The sequence below is a fragment of the Rhyacophila brunnea genome, unplaced genomic scaffold (assembly GCF_057557595.1).
Source record: "Rhyacophila brunnea isolate RB1 unplaced genomic scaffold, BYU_Rbru_1.0 scaffold_2, whole genome shotgun sequence".
NCBI classification, from domain to species: domain Eukaryota; kingdom Metazoa; phylum Arthropoda; class Insecta; order Trichoptera; family Rhyacophilidae; genus Rhyacophila; species Rhyacophila brunnea.
The window spans coordinates 12,118,985-12,144,867 of NW_028232859.1; the positions used below are offsets into that span (position 1 = coordinate 12,118,985).

General features: G+C 30.2%; 1 long non-coding RNA gene across 1 annotated transcript in view; it reads right to left on the reverse strand.

Annotated features, from left to right (window-relative positions):
* The window catches only part of LOC147071869 (uncharacterized), a 503,478-nt gene that overhangs the window by 52,720 nt on the left and 424,875 nt on the right, over nt 1–25,883 (reverse strand). The window contains exon 6 of the long non-coding RNA XR_015070642.1: nt 4,713–4,786. This is a non-coding gene — a long non-coding RNA (uncharacterized LOC147071869). The remainder of the gene's footprint in view (nt 1–4,712; nt 4,787–25,883) is intronic.

Consider the following 25,883-nt stretch of genomic DNA (forward strand, 5'->3'; position numbering starts at 1 on the left):
TATTCGTAGATTTAATAAGAGAATATTTCTCTTAGATTCAGAATATTCAATAGGTTGCGTTGTGCAATACCAGTTTTTTTCAATATGTAGGTTACATTCAGATTATGCACCTAAAAGGTTTAGTTAACAACATTTTCATAGAAAAATCAGTGTGAAGAGACTTCAAATCTATGATGGTTGACATTAAAATACTACAACCTTTATGGTAGAACTTTTTTTAAATTTATGCAATATAACTTACCATTATCGTAAGTTTGTTGCTTATCGATCAAACTTTTAAGTGCATAACAATAATATGACTATAAAAGTTTCCTTACGGATTATTCTGTTTGAATATTGGTCTATATACTGGAGTTCAATCAAAATATATTCAAAGCATACAATAATATGCTAAGAAGGATCAAAGATTTACCATTATGTATGCACGTCTTGATTCTATCTTTATCCGTTGTATATTCTATGTAAGTCATTTGGTATATTATTCATTAATAAAAAAATAGGTATCACCAGTTAAAAAAATATTTTTACATATATTAATTATAAAAATGGATTGTAGATATTAACCAAAAAGTATAATAGATGGAAGAAAATTTTGAGATTACGAGATTAATATTTTTTCATTCCTCAGTTCCCGAGACTAAACAAAAACAAATTATTTTTTCCTCATTTTTTTATCTTATCCCAGCATACTTTATAGCATGAATTAATATTAGTAAATGTGTAATAATATAAATTATATACAATTTTACAGAATGGTTTTTTAGTCGATAGCTATTTTAGTTGTAATACCATTATCAAGACTTCAACAATAAACGACTTGTCTACGCTTAAATAATATAAAAGTCATATAATGAGACGAAATATTCTACCCCTCTCTCTTACCCTGTGACTATTCAAGAATATTACCTACTTACTTTGAAACCGTATTAATTTAAAACAATTGATTTATTTACATAATATATGCCATTATGGATAATTGTTTCCGCGAGTCTGAGTCATCCCATGCCTCAAGACATTACAATTATACAATTTAATGCAATTGGCCCAAGTTAGGTGGTACATGCAAAGTAACAAATAGAAAGGATCCGTTTGACATTATAATTTATTTGGATTTCATGCTAAATTTAATAAAGGCGATACGGGAATAATGAGGTTTTCATTTATTATCTTTTTAACCGAAATAGCTATCGATCTAAAAAACATCCTGAGGAATTTAATATAATTTATATTAGCATTAAGTAAATGCTGACGTAATTAATATAATACTTGATATTAACAAAACATCTTACTAAACATCTCACATTTAGTGGAAAATGTAGAATTTAATATGAGGTTTTTTTTAATCCTGTATAACTATTTCCAATCTCTTAACCCTGTGAGAGTTAGGAGATACAAAAATAAGATTTTAACATATAATTTAATTATAGACTAACCACTTTTTATAAAATAACACTTCTTTTTGATAAAATAATATATATTATATTATCTTGTAATAGAGAGCATTTAATACTAGAAATAATGAATGGAGACAGTTATTATAAGGTTTCATAATAATTATAGTATTTATTATGTATGTCGAAATACAAATAATTTATTTGTTACGAATACATTTCTATGCAAATTAAGGACCAATATTGATTAAGCTTGCACAACTTATAGAGACTGCATTGTTGGCATCAATTTGGCAGAGTTTAATCGTATTCTGGTACTATAAAAATGCGTCCATGCTATATAAAAAAAAACTTTTTTATTAATGATGCTATCAACCTAAAACCTTCATCAAGCATTTTCTCGTAGCCAGTTTACAAACATGCAAATGAAATAAAAAGTGTGTCGTCAATATGCTTTTCGAAATAATTAACCTTATTATTTCATTATTTTATATCTCAAAATCAGTTTTAAAAAATTGTATTTTTTTAAATACTTAAGCAGGTTCTACTAATCTATATTAGCAACGCCGAAAACTTCAGCATGTAATTTATATATGTTTTATTATTTAACCTCTTGTTATGTTATTATATAGCTATGGTCACCGTACTATAAATTGTAATTGTGTAAGAAGAGTACCGCAGTTAATTCCGGAGCTGCATCTTCTGTAAATATTTACAAGAGCTAGAATCGCTAAGCCAACTTTAGTAGTGCAGTTGCGTTTGCAGAGGAGTTCTTAAGAAATCAGTGCACGGAAGATCTTAAGCGTATCTTAATCCAAATCTAAATCACAGCTCTAACAGCACGCCATGGACTTAGAGGAATAATCATTTAGCATTAAGTTTCTCGAAGCAAATATAGGAAACCTAATGTCGATTTACTTCAAGTACCTCATGACAATCTGAGATGCTACTTAATGAATATCATGAATAGACTTTAACTTATCCAATAGAAATTGTGCAAATCATTTATGTAAAGGCTTTATAATACTACCATCCAATCTCAATACTGCAATTGATATATTTGATATAATGTGATATAAACATAAATATAAGTTATATTAAACAAAAGAAAACATACATTTTACTTTTGTAATAGGAAATAAATAAATATTTTTTAAAACAATACAATATATTGTGTTCCAACAAATACTAATGAATGTATAACTTTTATATTTAAATATATATTACATCAAATTTCGGAATAATCTCACCTAAACTATTTACAGCTAACCTTGAACACGTATTTAGACAACTTGACTGGAATAACAATGGGATCCCCATAAATGGAGAATACTTGAGTCATCTGCGCCTTGCCGATGACATAGTAAAATCATCGCATGACTCAGGAGACCTCCAAAGCAGAATGAAGGAACTCGCTGAAGTAAGCAACAAAATAGATTTGAAAATAAATGTAACAAAGACGAAAGTCGTGTTCAACTGCTTGGCGGGCCAAAAAGAGATCCTCATCAATGGCACTCAGCTCAAACAAGTAAAAAACTATGTCTATCTGGTACAACAAGCGTCTATAGATGTATGTATATTGTTTGATATACATACATACGTTATAATTGTTCGCAGAGTAATCATGGGCTGGAGTGCTTTTGGCCGCCTGAATAGTGTCTTCAAAAGTGACCTCCCACTGTGCCCAAAGGGCAAAGTGTTCAACCAGTGTGTGCTTCCCGTAATAATAATATAATATATGCATGTGAAACATGGCCTTTAGTAAAAGAGAGATCCAGAAGTAGTACAAAAAGAGGAATGAGTGGATTAGGAAACAGACAAGGGTAAGTGATGCAATAGAATTCGCTAAAACCTCAAATGGAAATGAGCTGGACACACTACTCGAAGAAAGGACAATCGTTGGACAAATATAGTAATCCAGTGGTACCCAAGAGGTATAAAACGTCCGCAAGGTAAACCTAGAGGCCGCCGTATCGATGAAATGTTTAAATTCTGTAGAACTACGTGGCAGCGAAACGCACAGGACTGAGAGAAGTGGAATCAGCTTGGAGAGGCTTTCATTCAGCAGTAGATAGATTCAAGCTGATGATGATGATATCAAATATATTATCACGCTCTCTTCTACCCACATTATCACCATAATCAGTCTATTTTAATTTACTACTGGATGAAGGCCTCCTAATGATCTTTAAACACTTCTCAGTTGCATATTATTTAGTTCCACTTAATTCAACTGGACCCTATTTTTTTTAATTTAGCGTAGATGGGGCGGATTTTCTATCATCTAATATCACTCGATTACTACTGGATTATCGCATTCATCTAGCAGCAAACCTATCTACAAGCTCTTTGACCATCCAATCTCCATTTGCGGATTTTGGCAAAGGTATCCATTTTCTCAGCAATTTCATTTACGGAATGATATTTAAACTGATTTAAAAAAATAATATGACACTAAAAATACACGTGTCGTAAAATAATAATACATTATAAAGTAATTATTACCCAGTACTCTACGATGGCCGAGCGGCAATGCGTCAGGCTAATAATATATTGGGTATCGGATTCGAATCCCGGGTCTGGCAAAAAATCACAATATGTTGTTTTTCAATCTGTAGTTTGTCTCAGTGTATGGAACTGATATTTTCTCTGTTTTAAATCTTGAAACCTTTTCGTGAGGCGACCAAGAACTACTACATAGAATAGTAGACCCAATTCAAAAAAAAAATACCCATTGATTAATACATTATTATAAAACATACATAATTTTGAAAAACACTTTCTGAGAGAGTATATTATAACCAATAGACAAAATCTTTTTTGAAAAAAGTAAGCCACCCCGACGGGGAATCAAACCCTGTATCTCCCGGGTATCACGCAGTGACATACTAATTGCGCCAAATTTTAACTATTGGTCAATTTTAATACCTACTCATCAGCGCTCTTCCAAATCAAGTTACTTTGGCAATCGATTTTTGTTTATTAAATCAAAGTAGATACCTATTACTTCGATTAATAACCGACGTCGTGGATTTCTCCAATATTTTTTATGATATAACTTACTTGAACTTGCTAATAATTTATAATTAACTATTTTTTTTATTCAACGAATAATTCACAAGATTTATAAATGTATCATTCTAATTATTGAACATACATAATTTTATATATTGTTATATATGTATAAAATTATGTATGTTCAATAATAAGAATGATACATTCTAAAATTTTGCGAATTATTCGTTGAATAAAAGAAATAGTTATTTATAAATTATATTAAAAACTGAATAACTTAAAAAAAAAATTATTGTTTACACTTACTGTTTGTTTGTTTGGGTTTATTTGCTGTAGATACATCTGGTTAAGAAGAATTATCTTGAGTCTTGAAATGTTCACTGAAACAAAAAGAAAACTGAATTGTATACACGTGTGTATAGTAAAATTCGCATTGCATTTATAATAATCGTTTAATTTCCCTAAAGGCATGAAAGGAATTCGCCGGTTCTACTCTGTGGCTATTCTTGAACGAATTCTTCGAACGAATTTGGCTGCACCTAATTAATAATATAGGCAAATATTTATTTACTGACCGTATCCTTTTCTGGGTTTCTTAAAAATATAGTATCCAGGTTGAAGAAACTGAAGATAAAAATAGTTAGTAATGTCGTAAATTAAATAAAAAGAACAAATACATATGCCTTGATTAAAATCATTAATTATTGTTTTTTTAATTGAGTAATATTTTTGAGAGAATCCAAATATATGAATTGTTGCAGATTTTCTATTACGTGCTGTAAACTGCACTAATTTTGTCCGGTATAGGTTGCGAATAGTCAGTGGTCTTATAGCAAATACTTTACTTTGCAGGTAACCCCATAGCCAACATAATTTGAGTTACCCCATCTCCACCCGCCATGTATTTACAGCTGCAGTTTGTGTACGGTTGACATCCATGACGCAATAAACGTGTCAGAATAAAAAAAAAATAGTGCCACACTTCCTTGTCCCGAAACTATGCTGCACAGGAATGATGTAGCAACCATGAACCTCAATGCTTAAAGAGCATTTAAGAGCGAAAATCTTGTAGGGCAGTGACATCGCCATTCTATGAAAACAGACATCTCAGAAACACTTACTGTATGGAAATCCATGTTATCTAATTGGAATTATATTATAATATAGTGTTTCAGAAAATTATTTAGCATTTCCCCGTAGCGGCATATTGTAAAGCTCTAATTACTCTAGCATCCAAAAAATTACACCAATCGTCTGCCCTGATAGCACCCGATCGTGAAATGCCATTTTGGATCGTTCCCTAGAGTAGTGTCCAAAATAGAATAATTCATACGTTTGCGCACGACTCAGATGACGATCGGTGATAGTTTGGTCGATGATTACCGATAATGTATAGTACGTGGTATTTTACTACGACATAATTAAATATTACCTACATTATTAATGATTGGCAGCCATCGGGAAGTTTCGTTTTAATAAAGATGTAACTTGCCCAACTTGTTTACATAATTATTTAACTTGATAATTTAAAATAATCATTCTATATAATAAAATTATTCAGGACATTTCCTTCATTCATGATCTGAAAAACGTCTATTAGTAACGTTAATCTGGGTTAATAGGTAGGTAAACTTTATACAATTCTAAAAAATAAAACAGTTTTAACTAAACTAGTATAACTTTTTATTTATTTAATCTTGATTCGAGCAATGAAAACCAGTAGCCAATATTAATCAAATTTGAGAAGAAGCACTTCAGTTGCATGTCCATGAGTTAATATCGTCGTAAAAGTAAAAATTATAAAACACGTTGATCGGAATCAAATGGATGCAGATTCGAGTCTTGTCGAGTCGAGCGTGTTATTTTTTTCAATGTATATTAATAGGTTCCTTTCTGAGGCGTTTTCAAATAGTATATTGAAATCAGGATATTATAATATTAAAGCATTGGTTTTACTACCAATCACTATTCTGTTGGTAAAATGGTGACTGATAAATCAGTATATTATGATAATTATTATTAGGTCTCTCTGGGTAAATGTGTTACTAAAAAACAATATATCGATGTGTGAATCGATGTATTATTGTAATTGTGAGTAATTTATTGATTGAAGTAGAACCAGTTTGATTTTATTTTAAATTAGCGTATTTTTAACCAGATTTTAAGCAAGTACAGAAAAAAAAGATAAATTGATCGTCGCCCTTGCAAACACGAACAGGCATTCAATTAAAAATATAACTTTCCAAGGCTTATTTTTTTCGGGGCGAGAGAGAATGTTGCAATCTCGACCAATACGAAAATAAGAAAAAAAACAATTCTGTAACCGTGGGCATTATGTAATTAACATATAAATGTGCTTTGGCAAATGGGTAATTAATTAGTGGGGCATAGAAAGAAATGTGTATAAGATGCCCATTGTCGATTACCCATCCTTGAAATTATTGTGATGTCCAATTTCCTACCAGTACCACACTCCCTAGTATCATAACATAATTATAATAAATTTACTTAAAATAGGTATGATACAATTTTATTAAAATATAAACATTCTAAAATATATAAACTAATGAAAATAAAAATTCTATTAGTTAGATATGCTTACAAGAAATGCAAACTAAATAAAAAGGCAAACAGTGTATTTAAAATTTAAACTAACCAAAAATAAAAGGTCATTTCAGTTCAGTATTAGTTGCGCCGCCAGATTCGCCCAAATAAACTACTTTTTATAGAAAATGCGCTGGAATTTGGAACTAGGGACCAGACAAAAGAAAAAATGTAATTACCTACGTAGAGAATTCAAATTGAATCCAATTTTGACGACGTTAGACTATTTCATTCGAGCTTTTCTTTTAAAATTCAATTAAGATTAAATCTGGCATTTATCTTCCCATCTATAACATTTTAAAAACATTTAAGTTTGCATTTGGTTTCCCGACCAGGATAATTCGTCACCATCTGTTAAATTTAATAAATCAAAGTTTTTTTTTAAATTTAATCACATTTTAATTTAACGGAGCAAGTAGTTATACGCAAAAATGAGCTAAAAAATTATGGAACCTGCTAGTCAAATCTAAAATAAGAAAAAAGCATAAAACTGAATTTTTGAATAATTTTACTTTTAGATAGTTTTGAGATAAATGTTTTTGCATGCGAGATTTGCAGTGGTATTTATTGTGTGTGCCGTTTCGATAAATCATCCAGACAATCTTAAGTCAATGCGTTGGTCGATCACAATGAATGATTTGTATGTTTCCTTGACTCTTTTAATTATTTAACTGTCAACGCTGTCGGTAAAATCCAACGAATTACGCAGTTTTGTATAGAAGTAGTTACATTACTTTTACATGATTAATAGACATACGTTTAATGTCGTTTTGAAGATTTTAATATTTATCTGTAAAATCACCTAATAAAGTAAATTATTAAAAAGTGTAAAATATTTTTATACAATTAATATAATAATGTGTCGATCGAATCAGAACAAAAGAATTTTTGGCAAACATTTTCCACCATAATAATTTATTTTACTAAACTGAAAATCAATCAAATAAGATGATAATAAATTAAAGAAAATTTATATTTTGGTATTTTATGGGCTTCAAATGGAAAAATATGAAATTTGACTTTAAATTAATATTCAGCACCATATAGTTCATATTCATTCATTCAGTACATGCAAACTGAAAAGCAAAAAAACCAGATGGTAATTATAGAAAATCGAACTAAACAGTATGTTGGATTTTCCGAGTTATGGCACCAGACTAAAAAGAGGCCATTGCAATTTATAGTTACACTGAAAATATTAATAAGCTACGTTTAAAAAAGTGATAACGTCCGGTATTTCACCAAAACCCAATATCCGATTTGGTATCTCTGATCATCGTAAAAGATACAGAACATTATCACCTAATTTTACTTTGTTCCAGTGTTTTTCTCTTTGTTTCATTGTTCCAGCTAAACAGACGCCTTTTCGACAAACTTAGAGCAGCGTTTACATTCATACAACTAATAGTATACTTCAATACTTTATCTTTTTAGAGCTTGAAATATCGAGAAAAGAAGAAGGAAGAACACACGGTGGCAAACCATAAATGTCATTTGATAATATCCTACTAAATTATATTATGATAATGGTATTTATTCGTAGGTATATTATTATGTAATTGAGGTATTTGAGCGATACTAAACACAACTATGTAAACTATTTTATAATTTAAAATTTTCTTCAATAATACTTATTATAAGAAGTTAAGTATTTGCTAAGGCTATGAGGAAAACGAAAATATAATAGGAACATTTTAAAGAAATTTACTAAAGACCATATTAATTAGATGATTATAAAATATTCGTTAGTGACAATTTCTTATTGTCAACCTCAGAGATCGGAATGATAGAATCTTATCCAAGCCAAGATTAGAGAAATCTATGCAGGTACTGTATTACATAGACCTAGCTGGGAATGTCAGATTATATATCCATATGAAAGGTTTTTAAATTTTACAGTGGTCAATATAAACATATTAAATATAATGCAATACGGATCCATATTATGAATTTAAATACGGTTGTACTTATCAATATAGACTACGTTACTATTTGGAATGGGACAATCCTCCGCCATCTATCAATCAATGTTAGTGGTAGGCATTTTTTGATGAAATTTTAAAGACTTCCATTAACATAGTTATTAGGAAACAATTGAAATATTACTTTAGTTTCTAGTTATTTCGATCAAAACACTCACCGGGCAAGCGAAAGATTTCAATCCAAGGTTCATGTTTTTTATTTTATATTTTATGTTTCTCTGGTTTTTACAAATTATGTAATTACAAACCCTCGCCAATCCAAATGCTTGTGATGCGAAAGCTGAGTGGTAACATATCAGCATGTAAAGTAGTAAGTTGCGAGTTTGAATCTCAGGTTTGGTCAATTCACAAATTCCAGTCTACAATCCAGACCATAATGGATAACATTCATTAATAATTGTAAAAAAATAGTATTACGAAAACTCTTTGTGAGGTGGCATATTGTAGAACCAAAGAAAAAAATATAATAACAAACTATTAATTGGTCTCTTAGTTCTTCTCATAATATTCTAAACCATGTGAAGTAATAAGAAATATTTTAACAATATTTTAAAGCGAAAAAAATAAAAAAAATGGCATCGTATTATAATCAACTAATAACATCCTGAAAAACTAGATGTTAATATTTAATGAGACACTATATTATAGTATAGTATAAATGACGAATTGTTTATTATCTGTTTTAACAAACACAAGCAATTGGGTAAAATAATTGAAATTTTATCACAATTAGACTAATAATAGTGAACTCGACCAAGCGTTGTAATACCTACTAAAAGAACTGACATATACATAATATGCCAATCAATTTGATATAACTAGTCAAGCGAGATAACACTTTTCCAATTGAAAACTTTAGAAAATCATGTTTTATTATATTAATATATTTGGGGTTGAGAAAATAAGTGCTATATAAAACATGGCAGATTGGAAATATTTGATTGTTTTCTGCCCTCGTAATTTTAATGAAATTTCATTTAAAATACTTATAGAATATATCAAGTAATATTATATCTTGGTTACTTAACATCTTAAAAAGTATACAGATTTAAGAGGAATTATCCTACTCTCAAAGTTCCTATACGTTTACATCTACTTATTATAATGAAACACATATAATATGATAATTTAAAACATTAAAGATATAACATTCCTTGAATAATATTAATTATAAATGTTTTTGTATCTTAAGTTACATTATTATAAAATCTTCAGTGGATTTTTAAAATGTCCTTGAAACTAAAAATCAATAGTTCGTATATCGATGGTTTAGTGCACAGATATTTTATGTCCAGTTTTTGTCGAAATTGAGTTACCATACACAAAATATTCGTCTGCATCATATCTTTATGCTGTAAAAATATTGTATGTACAAATAGGATATTTTAGAAGATACTGTATTATTCAAATACATAATATGTCCATTTCTCATGCATTTAAAATTTTAAACTGGGTTTCAAAACATACTAAACTGGACATATAATATCTGTGCACTAAACCATCGATATTATGTCGACACATAAGTTGCAAATAAAGCATTACTTTACTGGAAGCACCAAACACAAATAAATTTACATTCTACTGATATTCACAAGAAAGTGTTTACAGTATATACTTTTGAAGACTCTGTTACTCAACGTAGTATGTTATTGAAAAAAGCTATATTTTTTATATACACCATACGTTACTCAAAATTGTTACATTTAGATAGATTTCTTTGAACCTAAGGGGCCAAATTTTAGATATATTTGTATACCTATTTCTACCGCATCCCGCTATCCTCCAGCATCGAAGCATGTGCTGAGCACAAAGTGATGGAGGTTCGGTCACGGCATCTGAATTATTGAAGTCAAACTCAAGGGTAAGAAGTGTTATACTGTCTGTTGGCATCAGAAACAACATGTCCAAGGCACGTGAACCGTCTCTTTGCGATATCATAAATCTTTTTATTGTACTATATTAGTAGGTACCTAACTCTTTTTGTGGTTTGATTACGAATTATATTATCATCATCATTTATGGCACTAAAACCCTTAGCGGGTCTTGGCTTCTTTCAAAAACTTCCTCCATCCCATACCTAGCAACACTCTCTAGTGTCTTTGACCCAGCATTCTTAAATTTCCTGTGACGCAGGTCAGCCAACTCAATTTCGCCCATCCGAGTCTTTTCTTGCCGTCGGGGGATGCGTATATAGACCGCTTTGCTTTATTTACAACATTCTATGCACGTGGTCGATCCGTGCTGTCTTTGCATTTTAATATGCCATGCGATATTTTCTCTCCCATAAAATGTGTACAGTTCCTCATTATACATTGACCTTCAAATATCACTTTCTTGAACAGACCCAACGATTCTTATCAAAACTCTTCTCTCAAAGATATTGATATTTCTCTGATCCTGTTTGCTAAGTACCCAGCATTATGATGCATACGTCAATACTAGGCGTAGAAGAGTTTTATTTAAGGTTGTTTTGGTTTACGTTGAAAGTGTCTTGTTCTTTAGAAGCCTTTTGATACCAAAATAGCACCTATTGGCAAGAGAGATTCGACGATTTATTGTGTCGGTTGCGTTATTAGTATATTAAATTATTAAAAACACAATATTCTAATCTGAAAGACGTCTTCCTTCTCTGTAAAATTATACATCCATCATTGGAACAGCTAAAACCATTATTATGATGTTTTACCATGTGAACGTTCGTGATAAAATGATTTATTGCCATGTCAAAGTAAACGTAATTGATTATTAATTAGTGTTTTACACTGCTCCATTGTTGTGTAAAGGAACTTTCACAACCTTTTAAACCTGAAATAAATAATATAATTGTCCAGCTGTTTGAATTGTCATGACTATATAAATGACTTGACAATAATATCTACTTGACAAGTAAATCTAATACTAAAAGTAGAAGAGAAAAAGTACACAAACAATAACAATTAATTAACTTCAGTAAAGAACATCAATCTACAGTATAAACTTGAGTTATCAGTCTGCTAACTTTACGTTTTTCTTTAAGTTAATTATTGCTTGACGTGTTTAAAATGAGTAAAAGACGAAGTCTTCAATAAAAAGGGTCATTGCAACGTTGTTTACATTTATTTCTAATTGTTAATTGTTGAATATTTTTGACATAAAACCACTCCTTTGTATTGAAAGGTAGGTCGATAACAGACAAAGATATTAAAAAATATAGGTTTATAGCAAGTCATAATGACCAAATTGTTCAATTATAATATTATATTATAATCATTCATAATTAATATACATATTCGGGACACTTACTGTTGAAAATCGGTACTAAATATTGTAGTTATTCCTCTCATATGATCGAATTCCAAGAAAATATATCTAGAAGTATTAAGAGGCCCACAGCGTCCATTAAATAGTCGGGACATCGCGTAGATGACTTCGCTTATCTGCATCAACCCTCGTTGATTTCGCCGATAATGTGTCTTTCTAAATTATTGTTGTATCGTGCTAAGTAACTAAAAAACTGCAATACTCTCCGAACCTTTTGACTGGACAAATTTGGTCAATTTTTATATGACGCTATCCTCCATGTTTTTTCACATTGAATTATAGATCACAAAGTTGGTATTAAAAGTAAGATATTATCTCTTTCCTTGATACTTCCGCCAAAGTTTATTTTCCTTTTGTAGAGTAGGAAAGGAAAAACTTTGATACGGTCGACATACTATTACTTACAGATAAATAAGGGGATGCTCAAAAGAAATAAGCGATCGTTAACTGTAAAAACTATAATATTCATTGAACAAAAAAAAATCGTTATGTGACATTTTGACGACAATTTTAGAAATTTAACAATTTAAAATATAATTATTAAAGTTTACATTAAAATACCTACTAAAATCTAAATTATTATTTTAGTGAAAAAAATATTTAATTATTTAAATATTTTTTCTGCAAGTCATAATAATAAAGTATGTAAGTACTTATAGTTTTCGAAAAATCTTTCTTAAGTTTTGCAAATAAAGGATAATTTAAACTATTAAAAATACATCGTTGGCCTAGTATGTAGGGCGGTGGTCCAAAAATACGAAACGACAGGTAGCGGGATCAAACCCACGGCTGGTCAAAAAAGTACTTGTTGTTTTTTTAACCAACATGTCCATGTGGCGGAAAACTACATGATGCAAACGACATCCTCTGGAAATGTCCGAGAGATGGTTAAATTGATCCGACCAGCTGTTGGGCCCATAGGGCTGTCCGACCTGGTCACCACAAAGGCCAATTATATTGCATTTAAAACAAATTGCGGTGACCTATTAATTGCGGACGTGAAGATCTCTTCACACAGTTTTGTTTGTCCGTATTGTTTTAACTTTGTTTTTTGTATCTTATATAACATTAAATTTATTTATTTCTGTAAAGTCTCCGTGCCTTTCTCTCCTATGGCACTTTTATTAAATTACGTCTTTAAGTAAACTCAGTCAAATCTCATAATATATGAGAGCGTGGCCATCTTGGGAATCTGCTCCTGAAACATTCCCATGCATAAACAACTGCTGATGCTTTGCATCCATCACTCGTAATACACTCGATTAAGACCAAGTGTTGTGCGGGGTGGGTTGGTTTGGAGGGGTCCATGTTTGTGTTTTTTTTAATGTGTGTATTTTGATCCTGTGCAAGGATCCAAAGTCTATCATTTACATCCTCCACTCTGTATAGGCTTTAAGCTCTGCTTAGAATCAAACAAGGAAAATAATTTTAAATTAACTTATAAACTAACTGTTATATTATTTTACAACAAACACGTTCTTTTATGTAAATTATTATAAACAAAATATTTCTAAATCATATTGGAATATAAATAATGACACAATTATTGAAATATCGTTTGCCAATAAGTGGCCTATTACACATGTATAAATAACTTTAGATATTTAGATTAAAAATACAATGACCATATTTATTTAGTATGTGGTAAGTTCATCCAAGGATGTACGAAATTATTAGAAACTTTATAATGACATCTATAATTTAGAAACGTGCCTCATATAAAATTACAGAAAAAGATTTCCCAAAGTCTCCCCATAGAGTTGCTATCTAATCCCATCATTTTTTTTACAACTGCGTATGTAAAAGTATTATTTCCACAATTCATATTTATTAAAGACATCCAAAAGGTCAAAATGCCTTCTAAAATCTGCCAATAAATCTTTTTTTTTAGTTTGAAAGAACGACAGTAAAACGTATTATTCCCGTATGACTTAATTAAACATTATTTTTCACTGCATAATGCGAATGACCGCAACGCTATTTTCATGTGTTTTGTTTGACTGTCATGTCATTATTTGATTTCAAAATAATATTTTATAAATTAGAACTGCGTAGGAAGTCCGCGTGCACTTAAGGCTTTAAAATTTTGAAAACATTAAATTATTTTGTAAGCATACACATAATTTGAAGACACCTCAGATATAATATACACGTTATATAAAAATGTTTTTGAGACGCCCAACGGGACTCGAACCTGCATCCATTGATTTCGAATCATTTTGTTTTACCAATTGAGCCATGCGCGTCCCATCTAATTACGACGTACTTAACTAATGGTTTTTACATTTTGAAGCCCTTAGCAAATTGTGCTAATTTTTGGCAGTCGGCTTTTGTATTTTAAAATTATAGTATCAATAACCTTAGTAATTATTACTAACTGATATTTCTCCAAATTTTAGTTATAACATTCTTGCACTTGACAATAAGGCTTATACTTTTGATTAATAAGCAACAAAATTTATAGAATGGATTGTGTACGTTGGTTTTTTTTATTGCATAATACATCCATTAGTTAAGGGTAGATGACGACGTGACACTCTATATGTAAGATGTATCCACGTGTGCAGTTACTTAGAGTCTCCTATGTTCGAGTATATCCAATTTTTTATATCTTCGGTAGACCCTTTCAAGAATCCTTTCTAACGATCAAAGAATTCTTTATAAATAGTTTGAAAAGGCCGGATATGGGATAGTCAGTCCGAAATACCGAGGAAATGACGACGAATGCCAAAATTGTGGTGTCCTATTTTCTGCTAAGACCGATTTTCGTCGAGGACACGACATTCACACGACATATTAATATTATTATTATTTACAAAGAGATGTATATGAATACTCTACGAATCAATTAAGAGCTAAATGTTGGTTTATTTGAACGAAAAATCGATAACAATAAGAAATTCTCTTTGTCAAAAGAATTTCGATGAAATAAATAGCGGTCGCCTAGGTATATAATCTTCTCGGTTTTTTTTATTAGAATGAAGCGATTTAATCACTCACATATGTAATTATGTATGAATACGACGAAAAACCCAGCTTTATTTGATGTATAAAAAGCATTTAACTCTATAAAAAATAATTTATACATATTTTTATTATTTTAAAAATTGAAAAAAATTGTTTTCAATATAAATCTGATACTTTAATTAGGGACTCACTCGTACGTAAAATAATTGAGTTAAAAATAATATTAAACAAGCAAATACATAATATTATTATCAGTTTGTTTTTTTCACGAACTACTTATTTTTATGATTTAAATACCTAATTAAGTATGTACTTAGATTTTTTAAATTGGATTATCTACTAAAATAACATATTATATTATACTATAAACAGATTTTTGGAAAATAAATATTATTCGCTTTAACTAACGCTTTAACTTTAAAAATACTAACTTATTTTTTTTTTTATTATTAACGTATTTTTTTCCAACCGCAGTATCAAATCTGCAATTCGTGGCTGTGTAGGCGAGTGATCTTATAACTACAACACTAGACATTATATATGTTCAATAATTAGAATGTTAAATTCTTAAATCTTGTGAATTACCCGTTGATTAAAAATTATTAGCAAGTTCAAGTAAGTTACAGCAAAAAATCTTGGAGTGATCCGTGACGACGGTTAGTAATTTATTAATGTAATATATAGGTACCTTCTTTGATTTAAAATACAAAAGCCGATCGCTAATAGTAACTAAATTTGGAAAACGCTTCAGAGAGTATTAAGAGCCATTAGTTAAAATTCGTCGCAATTAAGTATGACGCATATAGCATAGTGCTCCATGTGCATGGGCGCGAAACCCGAGAGATGCAGGTTCGATTCCTGCTAGGTGTCTTACTTTTTAAAAAAAGATTTTTCTATTGGTTATATTATATTTTCTCAGAATTGTTTTTAAAATTATTTATGTACAACACTAAGGGTTAAAATAAATTCTAATTCAGAAAATTGATGGAGTTGGTAATGAAAAAGAAAATAATAAATTTGGGTGTTTACTTTTATTAATACGAGATAGAAGTTTTATTAGTTAAAGATAATAGTTATATTTTACTGCGAAATACGAAAGTTTGCTAAACTTTCATTATTGTATCAATTAAGTATGATCAAATATGACATTTAAATCCGGTTTCAAAGTCACTTTAATAAGGCGGCACATCCTAAGTGCTTTTTGCTGTGACATCAATGAAGTAATACACAATACAATGGACGTAATTTGACGTCACGGCGTCCGAGACTTTGCAAATTTCAGACGAAGCCTCCCGCCTGCACGTCACTGTCTTGCGAAAGCTCCATATTAAATTACTAGACAGTTACTGTCGCAACACACTGCTTCGGTATTAAATTACTGGGCAGTATAATGTCGGAACATGCCTTCGTCAGTGGCGTGACAGTCTTTTAGCATTTATAAGAAGTGATAAAAGGTATACGAATTACAAAATGTTTGAGAAGAAGTGTAGTAGTTAGGACATTATATTTGGGACATTTAGTTACGGAATTACATTTGAATTATAACATTAAGATTACAATTCTATCACTAGCAGTTTGATATTGTTATAGAAATTAAAATCCCAATTATAAACCAAGCTCAAAAAATACTAAGTTAATATTATCACATTAGAGTATAATATATTGTTATTTATAGTCTCATTATTATATTTCGATATTTATCCCCAAAGTGTTCTGTGAAGGTACGTAACTTTTAGCTTAATTATTCACGAAATGGTTATAATAATAATATGGTAAAATAATAATAATATGATAAAAATAACTTTTTATATACTTACCTACAACGTTTTTAAATTTTCTGTTGAATCATATAAACTTGACTTGACTAGCTTAAACGATCAAAAAAAAAATTGTACTTGATAGAAATAATACTGAAATGTCATTTTGACATGTCATATTGATTTCCATAGTAACGCACGTATATATTAATAATTTAGTGGCTAGGACCCCAGACCCCTAGCAACCAATAGGGGTGTCGAAATAACTTTTCATACAAAACAGAATTTTCTGAAAATGAATTCAATTCTACTTAAATATCGCTAAAAATATTAAAAAAATGTATTGGCATCGTGTTCTGATATATTCTAAAAGTTTCAAATGTCTAGCTAGTCGGGAAGTTAGTTAAAAATTGATTATAAGATTTGTACCGGACAAAGAACCACCGGACAAATAAGAATACGAGCTTATGAATTCTAATGAATAACCTAGTAATTATATAATTAATTCACAAGATTTTTGGACGGATCGGAAAATTACAAGATATTGACACACCAAAGTGGTGATAGAGGCAAGTTCAAATCCCACTTAGTCCAACTTTTTCTAGTTTTTTTTTCTAATATGTATATTATGTCTGAGATTTATCAACATTACGTATATTTAAGAGTAAAATTTTTATATTATTATTTTGTATTTTTTCGTTTGTACAGTAGATATGGAGACTTCTAGCAGTGAAATAATATGTATTATAAAAGTAAGGACTGAAAAAAAATCTTCAAATCACACTCAGTGTAATTAATAGTCGCTCAAAACGTACGGCAGCGATTTCCAAACTGGGAGGCGCGAAAAATTTCACAATTAACGTAGCCACAGGTTTGCAGTTTGCAAATGCATAGTTTATAAAACGGCCGCTAGTTATAAAGTACACAAAAAACAGTAATACAAAAGGTTGTTTACAAACCTGTCTGAAAATATGGAGACTAATTTTATAATACCTCACTTCTATACATATTATTGTAAAGCGCGCTGGCTATCTCGTGAAAAAAATGAAATAAAAGGGTCAAACGTTGAAATTTGAGGCAAATTTGTTTAGGAACGATAATTTTGTTGTTAAACTTGTCTATTTGGTTGAAATTAAAAAAAAAATGAGTGAACATATCAATGCAAGGACCACTAATGCATTCACTGATTTAAAAAGACAAAGTGAAGGCATTTATAAAAAATTGGAGCTTTGTTCGATAATAAGTTCGCCATGTTCCCTTTTCCACTTCGTCCCATGTCCACTTTTAAATGATTTCTGCGACAGATATGTTGAAGTAAACTAAAATCTATTTACTGAAATTTTGGTTAGTTTGCTTATGGACATTTCACATTATTTAAAAAAAAAAGTCTTTGTTTTAAGGTTTTTAAATATGTGGTTGAAAGATCCTGGCTTGGGGGCCCGCTTCGGGATATGGGGCACATGATAGACTCCATTTGTCAATAAACGATGATGAATTTAGATTGACTACTATTGAAATTGAGTGTGCTAATAAACAAGCACATTCGTCGCATGAAAAACAAATTAATTAAAAAATGAATATAATATAAGTAGTAAAATATCACTTCCCTCCATTTTGCATGTGAATTTCAACTGTCACTTTGTGTTTTGTTATGGTTTTTTCGTCTGGATTCGGGATGGAAGGTGGATAATTAAGACACCGGAATTGTGAATAGAAGCGGCGAGTTTATTTACGTTAATATAATAATCGTTACATTTTTATAATTTAATTTTTTTAGAGGACGAAATCGGCGTGTTCACGATTTAGCTGTTTGTAGCGATCTGCGCGCCATCTTGTATTTTCGCTTTTCAACGAGAGCCGTTGGCGAAAGAAGGCGACGTTGCAACATCTCCAACGGTCAAAATTATGGCATTGTTGCCAGCAGATATTCAACATTATTTATTTTCGTAATCAGCGCTTTATTATTTGTTGGGTTTGATACCGATTCGGGCCTCTCAAGATACACAAAGACATCCCCAAATGGGGACCATACGGGGTTGTCACAAAAACCTTGTTTATTTTTATATATTTTTTTTTCATTTTTGTAATAGTACATTGTTTACTATTTTTATAAAGGTGTCTATATTATTTAATAAAATAAAGGGGGGAGGCGCCCAGATTATTTTTTTATAAAAGGGAGGCGTAGTAGCATAAAGTTTGGAAACCACTGACGTACGGTGTCTAAAATGTATATGCGGTATTAAATAACCCGACATTAACCACAGTATTGACAAAAAAACAATTTAATCAAAAGGAACGATTGATCAACTTGTAACAATGTAATGCAAGGTTTCTACTGTCTGCATAATTTGGACAATTTTAAAAAGAAATGATATGGGAATATTTTATTTGAATTGGAAGATTTTTATAGTAGTTATTTACATCTCAGATAATTAAAAATGTGACCTATGACGGCCTTCGGCAGATAGATATATGCTATAATTACGGGAGTATCTGTGTTACCATTTTATATGTCGATAATAATACAAAATTTAGCAATTTAGTTGATACATAGACATTTTAGAATAAATTGTCTCGTAATTTCGTCACAAAATGTCTCTAGTAGGTACCCATTACATTATTTTTTATAGTTCGGTGCATGTTATAACAGAACTATAGTATATAAAAAATAACAGTAACCCCCACAAAACACAATATGTGGGATAGATAAGACAGGGAATAAATTTTTTAGTATATTTTTCTTGGCAATGTTTTCTTACGTTAGTGGTTTAAAGAATATTTTTTTTGTTTGTTTTTAAAGGTAAAATGTATCATAATATTTTGAAAGTGAAGCAGGTGTTTGGTCGAGACCATTCTAAATTGAATTTGTATGTGCTATGAATAGATTCTGTAAACGCTTGTAACATTGATTGATTGTTTCTGTATTGTAATAGAATACACACATATACAACTTGATAGATTTTAAAGTGGCATACGATACATATTTGTAAGTACTTACTTGATTAAAGATGCTACAAGCTTACTTTTCTAGCGTTGGCTTATAGATTTGCAAAGTGTAGAAAATATTTAACTAATGCGATAATATATGACAATCGTATTACTCACATAATCATGCATATCTTCACAAAATAAATAAATCATACGTAGATATCTAAATATTATATTTTGTCTAATCTAATGAAAAATAGATTTTGAATTAAATCTGACATAAATATAAAATCTCTACATAATAATGTAGATATAAAAAGGAATTAGAGTGACAGTTTAAAATAATGACGACATTGATTCGGTTTTATTTCATATGACACTATACTACAATACATCCTATTGAAATAATGAAGTCAAAATTAAAAAAAAAATATGTTTGACAAATAAGTTTGACTTTTCTGAAAATATGTATAAGTGTAGTTTTATTGTATTAGCATTATTGTAATAAAGAGTATATATTGCGTAGCTACGGGATGCTGATATGACCTGAAACAACTTAAGAAGACTGGCAAAGGACAGAGATTCTTGGAGGTCCCGTGTGGTGTCCATATGCTCCAGCTAAGGGTGGACATAGTCGAAGAAGATAGACAATGAAGTAGTTAATACTTTGGACGCTGAAGACGCGCATGCGCGTAATTACCAGGCGGCCGATCGATGTAATTAACGTGAATTTTAAAGGTGCTAATTAAAAAATCATTATCTACTAAGCAGCGAATGCGTTAAAGGAAACATCAAATAAATTTATGCATTTTTGATGTATAAAACTTATTGGATGCTACTGTGGTATTTATCGATCAAAAAAAATATTGTTACGAATCATCAGTAAATGTATCGTAACAGCTATTATACTCGACTGCTGAAATCGAAAAAAGTCCAAAAGAAATTCTAGATTTGCATAGAGAAGACATACAATATACTATTTTCTGAAAGTATCAATTTGCTTAAAAATACATTCGATTTGATCGGAAGATCTCGTTGGTGAGAAAGTGAACATTTTACGAGAAATTTGTACGCTCGTCAAAATCTCTTAGCGATAAAATATTATATATGATAATTCAATAATGCTTATTATTTATTACGATAAATATTAATATTATACATTTTCTTCAAAAAACCACAGTTTATTTTTTTTTGTAAATATTTTGTTTTTAATTGTATTCATTTCAATGCACAATATGATGCAAACTGTAAACCCATTAAAAATATTATGTTTTCGTTCGACCGATAAATAAATAATGTGGGATAAGTATATAGTTTTATTATAATATAAGATCCATCTGGGACGGAACTACGTTTGGGAAAACATTGCTAATGATTCTATTTTCTTTATATCATAAAGAAAATACCGTTACTATAAATTATATATTCAATTATGTTCACGTTTTCTTTTCTTGAAAATTTATCTTTAGCTTTTTTACACATTAATTTAAATGATATCAGTCAAGTGGGTGTATTATATCTATTAATAATAGACTCCTTTCCCAGGATCCCACTGTCAGATCCATTAGCAAACGTCGTAGAAAATTAATTCGAGCGAACGTTGGCTCTTTGAAGCTCACAAATTGAAATATTTAAGACTATAATTTATTTGACCGATATCGAGGTCCAAATTTTGCGCACAAGTATGCTATTTTAAGCAAAAATAATTAGCCGTAAATTGGGATAACTGAAAACCGATATCCGATACATATACACAAGAAAATTATTTAGCATAAACATTAATGGAATACGATAAAGCCTAATATAAGTAATATTAGATATTACATTGCCTACCCACATAAATATTTATACAGATAATGGTATACCTAACAATGTTTTTTTTTTTTTTAAATAACAAAAAATGTATTGCATTATAATGCCTTTAAAATTCAATAAAATAAATCATGGAAGAATACGATTAAAACAGACTAGTGCAGAAGTGTCCATAACAAAGCCGTAACACGAAACTGTCAACTTCAATGCTAGTGCTAGTTTCTGATCATACTTCGAATGTTGCATATTGAAATAAATGGTAGTAATTTTAACGAAGGATTGAAATCAAAAAGTTAAAAAAAAAGTTACCGCATTGCATTCGAAGATTATCTATAATATGTAACACTACCACCCTGGAGTCTTTATGAGGTTTCCTATAAGGTTTTTGTGAAAACCATTTTCTAACTTACTTTATTTTGTTACGCCAAGAAGTATAACTTCTAACGCGCGTACATAAGTACACACACCGATTTTTTTTCTTTTGCTATAAAATTATTTTTTTGGTTTGTTTTTTCTCTACTAATTTGATTTATCTATACTTTTTATTCTAAATGACATTATTGATTAATTAAAAAAAGGCAAAAATTTTTAGTACTTATTCTACTTTTATTATTTAATAAATTTTTGGACCGGTTTCGTCCGCCTCAAAGGGACATTTTTGTTTTAAATTTGTTTGTTCTATTGAAAATGTCTCTTTGCGGCAGACGAAACCGGTCCAAAAATTTATTAACTAATAAAAGTGAAATACGTAGGTACTATTTTTTTACGTTTTATTAAATTAATCAATAATACAATGCAGTTCCACCATGAATTGACAGTTAGCACAATAAAATAAATCTAAATAATATGTTGTGAACGTTTTGAATCAATAATTTGTTATGTGCTATATACCTATATCTTTTTGAAATAAATAATTGACAATTCAGTACCAGAGCCTGAATATAGCCTATCCCGGTTTTTACACTTATGTTGACAAAATTTAACAAAACACTGTTTCCTTTCTAAATGATTAAAATTGGTTGATTTTAAGTGATAAGAATGCATAGTAATATAAGTATATTTGAAGAGTAATTTCTGCATAAAACATTTTCTATGTTGTGTTTATAGTTTCTATCATTTAAGGTGACAATATAACAAAGAAGGCGCAGCGTTGTTGTACTTATCACACTTTACGAGACTGCTCGGAAAGTTTTATGTGCCCACTTTTCACTCTGATCTATTACTTTCATACTGCTGTATAATGTCGCTTACACTACTTTAACGGTTGTGTTGTGATAATAGAACGCTGTAAGTACAATGACAGTAACGTCGACCCTAAAGTGCATTGACATTTCATGAGCATTTAAAAGATTTCACGTACCTACGGTGTTATGAAACTTTAGTGCAGTGGTGTACAAAATAAATAGTTATTTTTGCCAGTCTGCTACGAAATGGATTGGGGGATAAATAATTTTGTTTGCACCCACACCAAAGACTAGCGAATCAAAGAAGAAACTCAACAAGAATGGGTCACGTGGCTTCCGGTTAAGCAAGCAACTTGGGAGGAGCCGTATCCGGAAATTTGTACATAAACAGTTCACCGCATGACACTTATTCGTGCGCCGCAGTACGTGAAACATGATTTCGTGTAACATTTAATAAAATGACGAGTTCTTCGTTGAAAATTTCACCGTGGAGTATATTTTTACGTATGCTACAACATGTAACTAATTTTATGAGATGTCTTTACTAGGTTAGGTTAGGTTAGGTTAGGGTTAACCTAATTTGAACAGTACTATTTGCAAACTATCGCCGCATTTTGTAAGATACGTACAAATGTTCCACGGTGAAATGTTCAACGAAGAACTCTTCGTTTGATAAAATGTTATAAGAACTCATGTTTCACGTACTGCGGCGCACGAATAAGTGTCCCACGATGAACTGCATACGTACAACTTACATGTAATCGGGAGGAGCACATGTTCCGTTTTTCTATTTAAATTGTCTTAATTTATTCAAGGTTGTATAATATATTTGTTTCTACAGTTTTAGGTTCATGTGTTTATTATAATTAAATTACTCTTTTACTTTGATTTCACTGTTGATTATAATAATATGTATTTTGAAATTTTCAAGATGACGCCCAATTTAAGTATAAATTAATAGTAGTAATAACTCTACGTATCATCATCAAGGAAATGGTTAATACTTTGGACACGGAAGACGCACACGGCGCGTAATGACCAGGCGGCCGATCGATGTAATTAACGTGCATTTTAAAGGGGGCAATTAAAATCTCATTATATACTCAGCAGCGAATGCGTTAAAACAATATACAAAGCTACGGAGATATACTAAAAGCCTGCAGCTCCAGTTGTGTTTATTATAATAATAACTATGATCGCAAACTACTGAATAGAATGCTTAGAATACGTAAAATTAGTTTTTACCGATATCTCACATGGACAGATTTTAATAATATTTTGTGCCAATATTGTATGTATAATAATATTATGTAGATACGACATTCAATCAATTATTGCCATTTGATTATTCACCTAGTTTGTCAATTAACGCCAACAAACGAATTCATTAAAAAATGCGATATGCATAGTATACCCACAAATAGAAAACTAAAAATGTTTTCTATTTAAAAATTGAAACAAATTTACTGCAAAATGTGTAATGTTTAATGTAAATAAATAATGGGAAAGATTCTGAATACAGTGTGATGATTGATAAGCCACATGAAAAAACATAGTAACACAAAAGAAAATGTGATGATTGCGAATTCACCTGTAAACATCGACAAAGTGAGTGTATGTATTTATTTTTGACGATTAATTATACAATGTAGAGTTTATTTGTTATTATTTTTAACATGTCCTCTTCGATCTACAATGGTTTTTTTTTTATGTCAGCATGACGGAGGGTTTCAAACTACATTCGTAATTAAAAGAGGGTCTCAGCTAAAAAAAAGTTTGAGAACCTATGTACTTATCAATAACGACTTGAGTATTAAATTATTGGGGTTAAATAAAAGATCACCAATGGTAAATATGAGTCATGCTATGCAGACCATTGTGTCAGAAGAAACCGATACCATGGATGTAAAAGTGACTAAGTATGGAGTTACTAAAACTAAGCATATAAAAAGGAAAAACTGGGAGAAAGTAATATAAATAATAATTATCATGAATTTAAGATAATATGACCATTGACAGATTTTATTAAAAAGATATACTAAATGTGATTTCTAAAATGAAATAAATTCCTATATAAGAGTATTATGTAAGTTTATGCATTTTTCTATATATGTTACGCCGAATGTGCGAAATTGAATATTACATGAAATGGGCAAAATTTTGCCTAAATCATGAAAAATGCAAGCCCGTTGCCTTATTCATGAATTAGACAAAATATCTGGAGAGTGCGTGAATTCGGCAGTCATTTTTCTGCCTAGTTTATGTATTGGACAAATTAGATAGTAGCGCTACGATGGTATTTTTTGCAACTAAACTAAATGAATCAAATGCTCATGCATTGGTCAAAATGTACATATATTATCTATGATCAAAATAGATGATCGCGCTCCGGTGGTATTTTTTGCAACTAATCAAGCTAAACAAATGTGTCAAATGTCATTGATTATAATATAAAAATATACCAATCAATAGCTACAATGACGTTCATATTCATTTACTATAAATCTAGAACTATAATATGATAACGGAAGAATTGTATTGAAAAGTATTTTCGCGATTTGATTCGTGCTTGGGTATCAAACGTGCACTGGTCGATTGAATGTTTGTGATAGTTTGTTGACACTTGATAGCTAACCTCAAAATGGACATTCAGTTGAATAATTTAATTCAGAATTACAAAACCTAACCTAACCTAACCTAACGTAATAATAATAATATTATATTATGTTCAATTATAACTAATAAAACCATCCGTATTAAATTTACTTTTTCTTCTGTCATATTGGCAGTTCAAGAATTCCATACCCTGGCGAATTCATGTACTCAGCAGAAAATTTACCTAATTCATGAATAAGGTAACAGGCTTGACTATTGCATGAATTAGCTAAAATTTTGCCCATTTCATGTAATAGTCAATTTCGCACATTCGGTGTAACATATATA